Here is a 15,200-nt window from a genome sequence, read left to right as displayed (position 1 = left end):
TTATTGGTAAGTTATTACACATTATTTCATCATTACAACATAGATGTATAAAGGACCGAATATTCAATTGAACATCAAACTTTCTCCATGTACACTGTACAGGCTGTGCAAGGTATCAATGCCGCTACTATGGTGCACTCTCTTGGGAAAATGGGGGTACTTAGGGAGCTGATTTTTGTTTGTTACATGGCTTGTTGAAACTTGCACCAGTTGAAAAAAATGAATCCATTGACGAATTCGTTGTCCAAAATATTAGTAAAAGGTACGGCCGCCTCCTTGGAATCCATGCCAGGACGTGCGAGAGACCAATGTGAAGATTTTGATCGATATGGTTTCCAATGGGAGCCTTACATGTGGCAGCAGGACTCAGGATACATACGCCATTCTGAAAAAAAAAGTGTTAGATGGCTTCATGACAATTTGGACGACTTCATTTCGCCGGACATTTGGTCTCCAAACTCGACAGATTTCCATTAGATTGATTTTTTTTTTGTATTGGGTGCGATCAAACGACAAAACAACCGAACTCCCTGAAACACCAAAGATGAACTTATTAGTTGGATCAAGAATGGATTTCAAGATTTGCCAAGGAACAAAGTGGCTAAGGCCTACTTGCGCTTGAAAGGGTGGGATATATGTAGAGCTGTTGTTGAGGTTGGATGTGATTTGTTGAATAAATTAAATCAGAATCCATCAAGATTTGATAATCTGATTTTACTTTTTCAATCTGACAACTTGTTAGAGAGAAAATGGTGTTAAAAAATAATCTTTTGTGGCACAGATAGCTGTCACACTCTGTACACTAGTAGACTGTCCCGTTTTTGGATTTAGAAAAAGTATGATTTGCAGTAATCCTCTTCAATGAAAGATTGTGAATTTATTTCAAAAACTATTACTTCAATTAGAGTTAAAATTTGCTCCAGGTTATTCTTGATAAAATTGGTACATCTCAGTACTTACTCAGTACATTTTAGACTTCTTAAATTATTAGGAACAAGGTGCATAGTATTTTACACAAAATACCTCATATTATCTTATTTCAGACGGTACAAAAGGCCTAAAAACGGCCAATTTCGACTAGAAAATCCCTTCATTTCAAATTAATATGGTCTGTAACTAGAGATAGGACGGATCGAGGAACCCAGATCCGAAGTACCTGGATATAGTAAAAGTAAATTTGAAAACTCCGAAAAGGTTCAAGACCCGAGACGGCCTTGGATATTCAAACTTTTACTGATCTTAAAATATCCTAATGGTGTTTTCGGATTTTAAAAATGTCCTAATAATTTTTCTGGATTTTTAAAAGTATTGCTTAATAGGGGTAGGACGGGTCTTGGATCAAAAGTACTCATGTACACTATGGGTAAAAGTATATTATCTGAGATCAGGTATCCGAATAGGGTTCGGATACTCGAAGTTTTACGGATCTTATAAAAGATCTGAGGGATTTTTTTCGAATCTTAAAAAGCTTATAGTACTGCTTCAGACTAGTTTAAAAAAAAAGATATGCTCTATATCCAACGTAGAATTTTTACTTATCTTTATTCGTGCTTCGAGCGATATTTACATAAACAGTTGCATCGTGTGATTATTCCAATGTTATATATGTAAAAATAATTCTAATAATCATGTTGTAATATAATAACAATGAGTTATTCATTGTTTCGGCATTGATAAACAGTGATATTGTAACTTTAATCGTGATCCAATTTCATTTACGCCCAAAATTCGTGTAAAATTCTCATAAAATTTGAGAGAAGTATCTGTCTAATTTTGGTTTCGGATTTAGATCCGAAAGTTCATGTTCCCGTAATTTACTCAAATATATATGTCTAAAAATCTGAACTGACCCGGATCTGAGAAAATGGGGATTTGTCATATCTTATTACCTGTAAGAACTCTCATTTTCTAATGTTTACTTCTTAATATAAGAAAAAAATATATACATTGCAGGAAAGTTGATCCAAAATTGGTCTCAAGTCAAGTCAAACATTTAACAATTATAGTCTAAATATATTGAATTATTATTCTCTTGGTCAATTTTAGAATTTATGAATCTTTTATAAATATGAATACTGTTTTAAGTGATTATTATCAGAGATTGAGCCTTGAAATTTGATTTGTGAAATGTATCAATAATGCCTTTTATATTTACATATAGTTACCTTTACATGGCCAGGGTCAGCAAATTAGTTAAGTAGTTTGCAAAAATAAAAAAAAAATCTGGCATTAGTGTTATACTCTGAGAAAAATACTCAACAATCACCAGTCTATTCAAATAGATACTGAATATCCAGATAATTGTTCAACTAAATAGTGGAGATCAGGTTTCCATTTCAACACTTTTTGCTTTGGCTCAAATACTTGTAATTGTTTTTTTACTCAGATACGTCAAAATTTATCACACCATAAGAACATGTATCTGCTTATCTATAAATTTATTTAAGAGATTCTGCCAGTCAGTAGTTTTCAACCAGGAGTAGTTACAACAAAAGAACAAAAAAATTTGAGTTATAAAATAAACTAAATAACATTATGAAAAAGGCATGTTGCAACCGTCCCATTGTGCAACTATTCTGGTATCCCCTAACTATTAATCAAAAAAATAATTTCCCTGGATTTGTATTTATGGTAATTATTTATTTATATTGTAGATATGTACTATGCAGGTAAACCATTAAAATAAAGTAACGAAACGCAACCGTTAGCTTGAGGAGATATAATTTTAATATTTTTTTGCAAGATTTTGCTTTTCATATGACGTCACTTAGTTATTTTTCATACTGACATGGATAATAAATATATTGTTAGAAAATAATCTTCCATCTTTTCATAATTCTTTGTAGCCTAAATAAAAATGTGGATTTCCTCCGGATTTGGATATTGCCTGCACAAGTTATTTTTGATAGAATATAATGATTTGGAAAATTCATAACCACATTTATGAACTTAGATCTTTTAGTCAGGTTTAACGAGAGATGAAAAGACCACTTCATTATCGGTATTGTAGAGTGTGTTCCTTCGTATCTCCTTAGATAAGTAAATTATGGTCATCGTGTTTCCTTGGAATGGGCTTCTTGGTACCATTTTCTGCCAATATATATCTTCTTGATCTTTGTTTTCGGTATCAAGTCATTCCATAGAATTGGATTAGAGATTAACTTAAAGTTTCCCTTGGAGACTACATATAATGAATTTTTTTCAGGGAAATTTGATCTTAAATACGCTATTATACCAGTAACTTACGATAAATGATATGACCGTATAATGTTTTAATATGTACAGGGTGTCCACGATAAATTGGAACTACTTTAAAATTCATCCAGATCCCTAATGTGGATATTCGGGGTTAAATCATACTAACATATAAGGTTGCGTGAACTATAACTTCCACCACAATTGCTTTGACAACAAGCAATAGTCAGCATGGAACAAGCAAGGAGAAACGCCATCCTCGAATTGGCTCGTGCGGGATACAAGCCCTCTGCTATCTACAAACTTCTTAACTACCCCAAGACCACGGTGTACCGGGTCTTCAATGCCTGGGAGGTTGAGGGGAAGGCCTGCCGCAAGGCCCACAACATGAGAAGTGACCGAATCCGCACTCCCCGCTTCCTTGAAGGCCTCCAGAAGTCCATCAAGGCTTCGCCGGGGACTTCCTTGTCCAGGTTGGCCAAGAACCGTGGAGTGAGCACGCAGCTGGTCTCCAAGGCTGTGAATGAGGACCTCAGGTACAGGTAATACCGAATGGCCAAACAACATATCCTTACGGCATCCATGAAGGCCACCAGGCTCACCAATGTTAAGCGTCTCCTCAATGACCTGAAGGCCATGGAGGAAAAATCATCTTCTTCTCCAACGAGAAGAACTGGACTGTCGACAGAAGCTACAACGTCCAGAATGACAGGTGGCCTGCCAAGGAGAGAGAAGAGGCCCCTGCGGTCTTCACCACAAAGTTACCGGTCTCCTTGATGACCCTGGGTGTCATCTGCAGCACCAGTGAGGTGATGCCTCCTTTCTTCTTCAATCCCAAGGAAAGGATTAACGTGATAAGGTACTGCAAGGAGTTCGTCATCCCCGTGATGAAGGATACGGCCGCTGGGAGGGAGTTCATATATCAACAAGACTCAGCACCCGCACACATCGCCATGAGGACCACTAACCTTTTCAACTCCTACGATATCACTTTCTGGGATCGCAACACCTGGCCCTCCAACTCACCCGACCTCAATTCGTGTGATTACTACTGGTAGGGGAAGTTGGAGAGGGAGATGTGCAAGGTCAGCCACAAGAGCATCGCGGCCCTGAAGGGCTCCATTACGAGGGAGTGGAATGCTGTCAATTCCACGGAAGTCATCAGGGCATGCAAATTCTTTAGGGGCAGGATGGAGAAGATGGCGGCTGCTGAGGGAGGACATGTTGAATAAATTTATTGTTTAATATCATGTCTAACTTTTTCATATTAACAAATACACTCCAAATTCCATTTTTATCAAGCAAGTTGAATTTTGAGATAGTTCCAATCGATCGTGGACACTCTGTATATATTCCAATTACACTCAGTAATTACTAAATAGTGATACACAAGATATCCATGTTAATAAAACTAAAGAAAAACAGCTTATTAGTAACCACTTAAAAAATAAATAAAAATTGCCAAATGTCGTTATATTGTTTAAATAATTTATTTATTATCATTGGAGGATCTTTTAAAAAGTAAAATATTTTCGGTAATATCATAACTCCTAATTATCCCTCTGAATAATAACTAAACAGTGCCTTTAGCGGACTATTGATTGCGTGGGTCCTTGTTTCGCTATTTGGTTCTAAGCTTTATGTGTAGGTATATAATGTTGAAATATTTTAGCTATCTTTCGTTTCAATACCCTTGGTCACACAGATTACGTAAACCTGCTCCCTTAAACAAATTAGTTAAATTAGTATTAAAGTTAAATAACCTTTGATCTATACATACTTGAGGTACAATAAATATACTCATACATTTTATTACAGAAAATGGTTTCTTTGTAATTACTTATATAAAGACCAGTGTAGGGTAATATTACTTAGCTGAGTAATACGTTACTCATAACATGTTATTCCATCGAAAAGTAATTTAGTTATATTACTTAGAATAAAGAGTAGTAACATTATATGACTTTAAATTATTTATTTTTGGATATTCTTTTTATGATATGAGTTTCTGACATTGAATAATGATTAGGTGAATTTTTTTAAATTAATACGTAAAGTTCACAAACTAATTTCTTGTTCATTTTCTGCATTAGTATTTTTTTAAACCATTCCTCATTTTTGGTCTGAGATACTTTTATACAATAGCAAAATATGTATGTTTTTAATGTTACTAACAAACATTAATAAAGTATTAAATATGAAACAGCAGTTTCTAATTTTGTAAAATTGAATTTATAATTTTAGCGTATTCTTCACTAATAATTCCAAAACGGTTTAGTATCTGCTTCACAGACTGTTTATAATTAAGTATTTGAATCTATATTAATACAACAAAGTTTGTCTGTCTGTCTGTACAAAAAAAGTAAGCGGGTTCACTCTCTATATTTTAAATCATAAACATATTTTGATCCAAGAAATAACAATGTACTGGTATTTATTATGCATTACAGGCGTGTGCATCTACGATTGTGATTTGAAAAAAAATCCAACCTCATTGTGAATATGACGGGACTCTTAAGTTAGAGCTGGTCCCTTTTATATAGCATTTGTCGGCAGTTACTCAACAGATTTTCAGCTATTTTGAACTTGTAGTTGTTATCTAACAGTCGTTTAAGTTAGTTGATGTGAGCGATATAAATGGGCATTGTTTAGAGTATTTTTTTTTTTTTTTTTTTTAAAGTAACTTTTAAATATATTCAAACAATAGCAGGCATATAAAGGCTTGTTGAGTTAAAATTTGACCCACCTAAGTGAATCCAACTCAAAGTAATTGAACTGAAAACAAAAAGCGTCTCTTGTATAATTATTTTCCCGATAAAAACGCCGAGAACTATTGGGACAGGTTACAGAGATTACAGGAAGAAGTATGTAGTGTTACAAGGAGAATATGTAGAAAAACAAATAAATAAACTCAAAAAAAATTTAAAGACATAACTACAAGACGACATAATTCCATTTCCGCTTGATGAAAATCAGTTTTATTTATTTAGCAGACCATTTACTAGCTGTGTACGACTTCCAAGGGCGATATGATCCTTTCATCGTGTCTGAATGTGACAAAATGTTCAACGAGTGCGATCGGAGATGCACCGCTGTAGACTTCATGCTATCCAACGATTCAAGTTATGGCAACAGGACCATTGCCAGCCCCCTAAAAACGCTAATCCAGACAATTCAACGCTTGAGGAAACAGCTCAGGGTGATAAAAATAAAATTGAAGACTGTCGTTATGGTCTTTATTGTGATTTCAAATGAACACCACATCATACCACCTCACATCTTTGACGTAAGCTTGAGAGTCAATACCAAAGGGTATCTGGACTTGTTGAAGAATATAGGGATTCCCTGGTGCAATGTGGTGGCTGTTGGCAGTCTATGGGTGTGGTAGCAGGAATCGTCACAGGCCCACAAGTCCAAAGAGAGATCTCCTTCTGTGCTACGATTTTTAAACTTTCTTTTCACTTTTTTTTCTTGTTATCATTTTTTCATTCTTGAGGACCGAACACATATGCATTGATTCAAGTATTGAGTAGTTACGTGTGAGTGTGCACATAAAAAACAGAAAGTAACACAAAGGCCTTGTTGGGAGAGATAAATAATTAGAGCTAAATTTTCCTTTCATCTGACACCTAATTACTCTGGCCAATGCCGGGTACTACGGCTAGTAAATAATAAAACCTAGTCCTGGTCTTTTTATTTTTCAAATTTAAGACTTTCTTATTATCTCAGACATAAACTTATAGCTCCTAAAAATAATGTTGTGGCAATATTTGAATTTTTGGTTGCCCTTCTTCCGATCTGAGTAAGACATTTTATTGATAACTTGAATAAAAACAGATTCAATGAATAAATTTATAATAAGTTATTACATATTATTCAAGTAAAAATAATTTTTGTAATTTAACAATTACTTCTTTAGTAAAGTTATATTGTTCTACTTTTAGTTACAAAAAAAAATAAAGAATATGATTACAGTAATACATAATAAAATAACGCGTTACTATCGAACACTGGTAATTAAGGGAATATACATAGTTACAAATTACCTGCGAGTATTAAAATACTTGATTCTATGCTAGTCCAAAGTGCAATTATCCGAGCCTACTAGATTGACAAAAAAATACTGAAGAAGGATGATCTTTTGGGTAAACAATTGATTTTAAAATGAAGTGTAAAAATAGTATAAATATTCGTCAAGTTTTTGTATTCCTGGTTTCAATCAAAATACTTAGTTATTTTAGTAGGACGAATTAGAAAGTGATTTGACCAGAAGCTTTGACCTATAAACGATATTTTTATTTCTCATTATAAATTTAAAGAGACGTAATCCACCATCTTTAAAAAAAATAAAATCCCCATAAATATTCATGATTTTCTTCTTCTTTTCTCCTTCATCAAAAAACAGGGAAGCCTTTACATACGATCATATCAACATTGAAATAAAGAAAAATATGTATCTATTAGGTATCACTGTATTAATAAAAATTCAATTAAAGTCAGGAGGGTCGTGTCTGGCCATGATGGTGGGTGGGTGTTTGGGACACATAAATTAATTTTTATTATGATTACATTAAATATGGAGCTTATGATAATGTTGCTACTGTGAGGTCCTTTATTATTATAAAATAAGCATATTTCATGGGTAATAAAGCGTTTTCACTGACGTCACTTATTGCAAGAGGTAGATAATTGGTCTCGAGTCTTGCAAATCGATTCCAGCTTGTGTCCGTATTTTGAAGACTTGTGGCTCGACTTCATCTTTCAATCAAAGACTGGAGACTTGACTTAGGCTTAGTAGCTAAAATTTGCGACTCGACTTGGACTGAAAAGCTAGCTTGTACTGAACTCAAGAAAAGCCTTAACACAATAGATCCTATATTATAATTATGGACATGAAATGAGCTCAAATGAAATTTGAAGACTTGAACTGGACTTTAAAAGTTTTATTGGCTTGATGATAATATTCAAGGGCTAGACTTGTAAGTAAAGACTTAGGACTCGAACCGGACTTATAAGATAAGGACTTTTTTGCACTTCTACAGATTGTATATTCAATCGAAGTCATCAATGTGCTCGAGACAGACGTAGTTATTTACCAAAACAAGCTTCGGTTCGTTCATCCTTTTCCAGTTCATTTGAAAAAATTCCGTTTAAACAATCATTTGGTGGGGTTTTTTTTTTTATTCATCTGTTAGTTTTTGAAGAATTTCCATTCAATCGCTCATTTATTTACATTCATTCGTTCATTATTTTAAACGAAAGGACCACTGCCTAATCAATTTTTTTGCAAATTTAGTTGTCTACGAAAAAATTATATACTTGCCAAATGTCCAATTTACAGTATCACTGATGAATTTAATTCCTCGTTACAAATTATATTAACATGGCCTCATGCTCAACCCCCACTCAGAGATAGAAATCGCATGGTTTAAGGTATAAGCTGTTTGCAGGCCCAAAATACGGGCTCTAAAAGCGAGGATATTATTTACCCAAGAGGTATTGCACTTTTCAGCCTAGTGGGCCAGTGCACTGTCTTGATGGAAGGTGTAACTCTTTCCTTGGGCTACTCCATCCGTCCAGGGAATGTAAACTAAAAGTGCAGAACCAGTACAAAGGCAATGCACGAGGATGCCAGCCCTACCAAAGCTTTAATATTTAAAAAAATATATGGTTTTACCATTTCTAGTTTGTTCATTATAAACCCTTTAAAGTGTTTCCTAATTTATATGGAGTACCCTGTACAATTTTGTCAGTTAAATTTGATGAGCAAAATTGCTAAAGTATTGAGATCTAAAATTGCTCCGGATTTAAAATCATCTTAATCAAAATTTAAATTATTTTGGGCTTCAAGAAGAGCATAAACGTATAATTAATTATCTTTTTGCAGTGTGTTTTTGGTACCCATTATCTTTAAATTAAAAACAAAATGACACTTTATAAACAAGACTTATTTTCATTTGTATTACTCAACCTCGTATCTCTTGAAATATACAAAACCCACTTCCTGCAACACACCATTTTTGATCGTACATACTTGAGTATTTGTTAAATTTTATGTAAATATTACCTATATTGTCTAATTTATAGTATTAGAGTCCCATTTTAGCCTCAATTGATGATGAGGCTATAATATAAGTTCATAATTTTCCCTCATTATTTATCAAAAAGCTTCAAAACGTAAAGACGAGATCTCAACTATAATTAGTCCATTACGAAATATTATTATTATTTGAATAAATAAATTACTTCTTGTGCAAAACAAAACAAAAAAAAAAAAAGTTGCAAATGAAGAATATGTATGTATATAGACTATTTGCAATGAATAAAATTATGAATGAATGTTGGGGTTAATTTACTGGACCGTCTAGAAGTTTTCCTTTATAAAACACCAATATTTATAATTAGTTCAAGTATATTAATTAAGTAAGTTTACTTAGTTATGTATATATGTACGACTCATGTAATTCGAAAGACCTGTAATAATCGTACATAATTTTTATTCCCACTTGAGTGAAGGGAATATCAAGGGGGGAGGCACAAGCTATCTGTTTTACGAAAAGGATTTTATTTCAAACTCATTGTTCTCTCCAACCACTAATCAGATTAAGAAAATAAAAAAATCAGATTCTGAAAATTTGATGTAATCTTATTTACTTTATTCAATAAAATCAACTCCAGTTTCAGTTACAGTCTCTATACGAGGCCTAAAGCGCTAACTGACCTTCGTCACTTGGTCCCTTCACAAATCCTAGAATTAATTCTTGATTGTATGATAGGTTCCTCTTTGATGTTGGTGAGAGTTTGCTTGGTTTTTCGTTCAATCTTGCTCCACATACAAAAAAAAAAAAAAAAAAAAAAACCATTGGATTCAGATCTGGGGACTTTGGAGGCAAAAAACCGAACAGGTGAAGTTGTCAAAATTGTCTTGGAGCCATTCGATACTTTTTTTTCTTAGGTGTGGCAGGGAGAAAAGATCTTCCGCCTCATGTAAGGCCTTCCATTGGCAATCATGTCGATCCAAGGCATCACCTTGGTCTCTAGCACGTCCAGATGGGCATCGACGTTGACTCTGAGGCCTTGGGGGAACACATGTAGAGGCATTACGCGGCCTTCAGAGATAACCACCAAACGCCATGACGTGGGGTGGGAAGTTTGTCTGCATTGACGAATTCCCTCCTAACCTTACAAATGAACGTATCCCTGAGTCCCAAAGTTAGACTGTTTGCCATGTTGCCGCTCCCGTTGCGGATTCCAAGGTAGGCCACAGTGCCTTTTTCATATATTTGGACAACAAATTCGTTAACTGATTCCCTTTTTTTCCAACTGGTGCAAGTTTAAAAAAGCTATCGAACAAAAAAAATCACTTTCCTATGTGCCTGCGTTTACCAAGAGAGCGAGCCAAAGTGGCAGCATAGATAGCTTGCACACCCAGTAAAAGGAGTGGTTGATTTGAAAAAAAGAGCCAACGTTATTTTTTTACTCCATTCCTTCATGAGGGGAAATAAAGACAAATAAAATAAGCTTCCTGCGTTATTATTCCATGTGTCTAAAATTCCATGCTACAAATGAACAAAAAATAGTTCCCTCTAAATATAACACTACAAACACCCCTGATTTTGTACAAATTATAACTGGTTCTCTAAGTACATTGGTCATTATGCAATTTCTACGTTAGAACAGTTTGTTTTTCATCTTTTTTCAATTTGTGATTAAGGGCTATTGCCAAAAAGTTGTAAAAAATCTCTTAGATTGCAAAATTCCATTGTTCTTTCTACGCTATCATCTTTAGGTCGTCGTTCATTTCAATTCAAGTTTAAAAATTTAAAAAGGGAAAACATTATTTATTCAGTTAAAACGGTTTCTACAAAAAACAACGTATTTTGTTATTTCGTATCAAGACCAATTTTGATTGACATTTATCTAACTTATATCTAAATAAAAGTAAATTTTTCTTCTAAAGTCGTCGTATCGAACAAAAAGATAAAATAACGTAAGGATATTATGAACATTGAAAATGTTTTAAAAAAATGGTCTTATACGGATCACAAAAATTGTCTATTTACCGAAATTATAATGCTCTATTTGAATCTTTATTGACTAAATAATTTTTTATTTGCCTTTTTTCGAACTTTGATCATGATGTACGGCGACCTAAAAATAACTTCGTAGGACCACATGACAGCTTTTCTGCACTTGTTGTAGTCAAATAAAAAAAAAAAAAACTGAAACCGCTGTAACCCACGTCTCACTACGTCACATTTAAACTATCAACTATTGGTACATGTATTAAAGCTATTATTTCATTTTGCTCCATTGGAAATACTTTTTTATTATACTATATCTATATTTGCAAAAGTTTTATCGTCAATGTGAATAGATTATAAATTATCTATAACCCTTTATAAATTTATTATACAAGGATAAATAGTATATTACCTATAATTAACTAATTAGGATATAATAAAGTTGCTTAATCCAACAACTTGACATTTGATCAAAAAAAAAGGCTGGAATTGTTGTCTATTTTAGTATTTAACATAAGACAGAATGAATACATATAATTCGTTATTTTCATCGAAATGATAAAAAAATACATACTGTACCGGGTTTCTAAAAACATTATGGACATTTCATATACAGGTTTGGGATGCAAAAACGTACACTGTTAATTTTCTCGTTAATATAGCCATCCTTTGTGCATAAACATTTAGTCATCTTGTCGTCACGAGTGGATAAAAATACTATTTTCAGAGCATCTAAGATCTCCTAAATGCTGAATTTGAAGTGGCAAGGATTATGGACATTGTGAAATGCTTCAGGAGCCTGGTTTTCAAGGTGGCCAATTTGAAGAATGATGGAGAAGACTTTTCCCCGGAAAACAGGAAGTGGACGGCATAATTTAAAGAGGGGTACAGAGTGCATGTCCAGTTTGGAGAAGAAGATCTAGGAAACCCCTACTAAATCGATGAATCATTTCGCCAACGACATCACCGTGGCTGCTAGGGCATTCAGAAGGCCCGTGAAGGGAGTTTGGGATTGTCTTCATACATGAAGACGCCACACCATCTTCTTACAGATGTCATGAAGGCTAGGAAGCTTAAGAGGCAAAGAGATGTGAACACATTCCTTGCCAGATTTAAACCCGCTGGACTTTGCTGTGATAGATACTTTGGAAAGGGAAACCAAAAAAAAAAAAAAACTCCACACCCAAATGCGGACTCACTGAAGGCCACCATAGTGGCTGCGTGGGACAGTTTGTCTAAGGAGTCAACTCCTTGCGAGGCCTTCCGTATATTGAGTAACCAAGTTTACAAATGTCTTGTTTACAAATTTTGTTGAAATATTTTTTATTTGTTATTATTGAAACTAAATCATTATTGAAGTATTTTTAAAGAAACCTCTCCAGTCCACGTTTTGCTGCCCAAACCCGTTCTTAACTGAAAAAAGATCTCCCTTTGTTTACAACCGGTCCTAAGATCAACTTTTCTAATTAATAATACTAAACCAAACTTCAACATCAATTTATTCACTAACAGCTGTCATCGTAGCCTCATGTTTCATCATAGGACTTAATAGTACTGTACATGGTGCTCAAAGTCACATTAAACCTGACAAAAATATATTTTAGCTTATCTCTAAGTAGAGTATATTTTTTAAATTGAACACGTATTTTAATATTGCATAAAAACTCACCAGTAGAAACCTTTAGAATATTTCTTATGTATGAAAAAGCATCAATACAGTTATTAATTTCGATATGGGGCTTGTCAAACTTTTTCTCAAGATGTTTCCAGAGACTTACACATCGAACCATACAATTGTGTCATAATATATATATGTCTATACCTACTCGCATAATACTTTTCAAAAACTGCCTTAAATTTTTCATTGGCTGCAACATGCACGATCGGCTTATACACACTCCTACTTTTACAAAACACATTCAAATATTACAAAAAAATAATCAATCTCAGAGACAACACCATTCTCTATTTTGTCAACTATCAATTAATTATGAGGTAATTCCAAAAATATTTCTTTTTTTTTTCTAAATATTGTTTCCCTTAATTGTTAGACATGATTTGAGTGTATAATCTCGTACAAAACAAATTAAACAAAGACATGACTACATATGGCTTAGTATGTGGGTATGAAAGAAAATCATCAAATGTTTATGATAAAGCTACTAACAGCTGATCGTTTGAATACATACAGTAGAGAGAACAAGTATTTGATCCCTATAGATTTTTTAAATTTGATTATTGATGAAGATTTTATATGGGATTGAGGTCGGGAGACTGCCTGGGCTACTCCATGACCTTGACATGTTTCTTCCTGAACTACTCCTTTGTTACTTCGGTCACATGTTGTGCTGGGAGACCCATTACAATACCTATTTTCAGTGCCCTTCCTAGAGGAAATGAGGTTGTCTTCCAAGATTTCCAGTGAACATGCCTCGTCAATCCTCCGTTCGATGCGCTGAAGTCGTACATAATGTCCCCCCCTCCCCCTATGCTTGACTGAGGGAATGATATTTTTAGGGTTATACTCAGCATTTTTCTTTTTCCAAGAAGAGAAGCCCATAGATTGAGCTACAATTTAAGTCGAAAGTAACGTCCTCCCCAAGGTCTGGTTATCGCAAAATCGCAAAATGTGAATGTCCTACATGTCATATGAAATAACATGTAGTTGGTTTGAGTCCCAATATCAGACGTAATTCCCAATATGAAAGTACAATTTTGAATTATTTTAAGAGGAGGGACACCACTGAGTGTAAGTAAAATCGTTAAAGAAGTATTAAATTCTGAAAAAGTTATAAGTGTACGAACTTGTTAGACCCAGAGTAGACTTAAGGATCAACAGCGTAGTTATGATGAATGTTCTTGACTAAATACCGAATGGGATTTAAGTTAATTTTCTTCCCCTCATTTCTACTTTTTGCTCAGATACTTACAATATCTATATGTGACACTGTTTTCATGAAACAAAAGTTGAAACGCATGCCCAATTTCGTGACGTTAGAAATACATAAATTAAAATATATATATATATATACTGCCAATCATCGTACACTCAACGGAGGGATGAAGATAAATTAAATTTTTTTTATGGCTAGGGGATACGATTTGAGTAGAATGTGAGGAGAAAATTGGAGGAATACTTATGGTTAAAGAAGGGATCTATGGAAAGGATAAACTAAGTTTAGCGATTAGAATAGGAAATGCAATTGTTGCGAGTGCTCTCTTTTCTTTTTTTGTCCATTATTTAATAGGTTGTCGTGCTGTTAACATCTCCCTCTGAAGTACGCATTCTTGCCTATCTTTGGTTTTAATTGTTTAAAATTCTATAATAAAATAAATAATTATGAATTTAAATTTAATTATAATATTTACTTTGCACTAATGCTATTTTAAATGTAGAAGGTTCTCCTCTTTATAGTAGTAATTTATTTTCTTTCCTCCACCAAAATCATCAAACAGTTAGTTGTTATTATCAAGGATGTTAATTCAGTAATACCAAATGCCTTACTCCGCCTTCTCCTCCAGCTCTTAAAAAAATCATATCTCTACATATGATACCCTTTATCTTCGGACCATTTATTTACATGAGTTGTCTATTAATAAAAGGGAGAAAATGTGTTACTGTCTTAGGAAGAAGAACTTTATACATTTAAATTAACATTAGTTCTGGACTAATATTATAATTATATTTTAGTTTGTATATTATAATTTTACTTCTAAAAGAAAAAAAATAGTACAATAACAAAGGTAGTTGTGTTATTTTTTAATTCTTCCCATTGCAAGAGATTTTTTCATCACAACAATTTAACAAATGTGGAACATAATTAAAAAAAAAAAGTAGTACCAATCATGTTTTTTCATATAATAAAATTGTATTTTTTCTTTACAAAAGTTGTATTCCTAGTTATAGGTAGTAAATATATTTTCACTTTGCCTGATAGGACATTTTATCCTTAAGCAGTAAATTATAAACATTATAATTTT

Source organism: Lepeophtheirus salmonis, chromosome 4 (assembly GCF_016086655.4).
Source record: "Lepeophtheirus salmonis chromosome 4, UVic_Lsal_1.4, whole genome shotgun sequence".
Taxonomy (NCBI): Eukaryota; Metazoa; Arthropoda; class Copepoda; order Siphonostomatoida; family Caligidae; genus Lepeophtheirus; species Lepeophtheirus salmonis.
The sequence above is the reverse complement of the archived record's forward strand: the minus strand, read 5'-3'. Positions refer to the sequence as shown.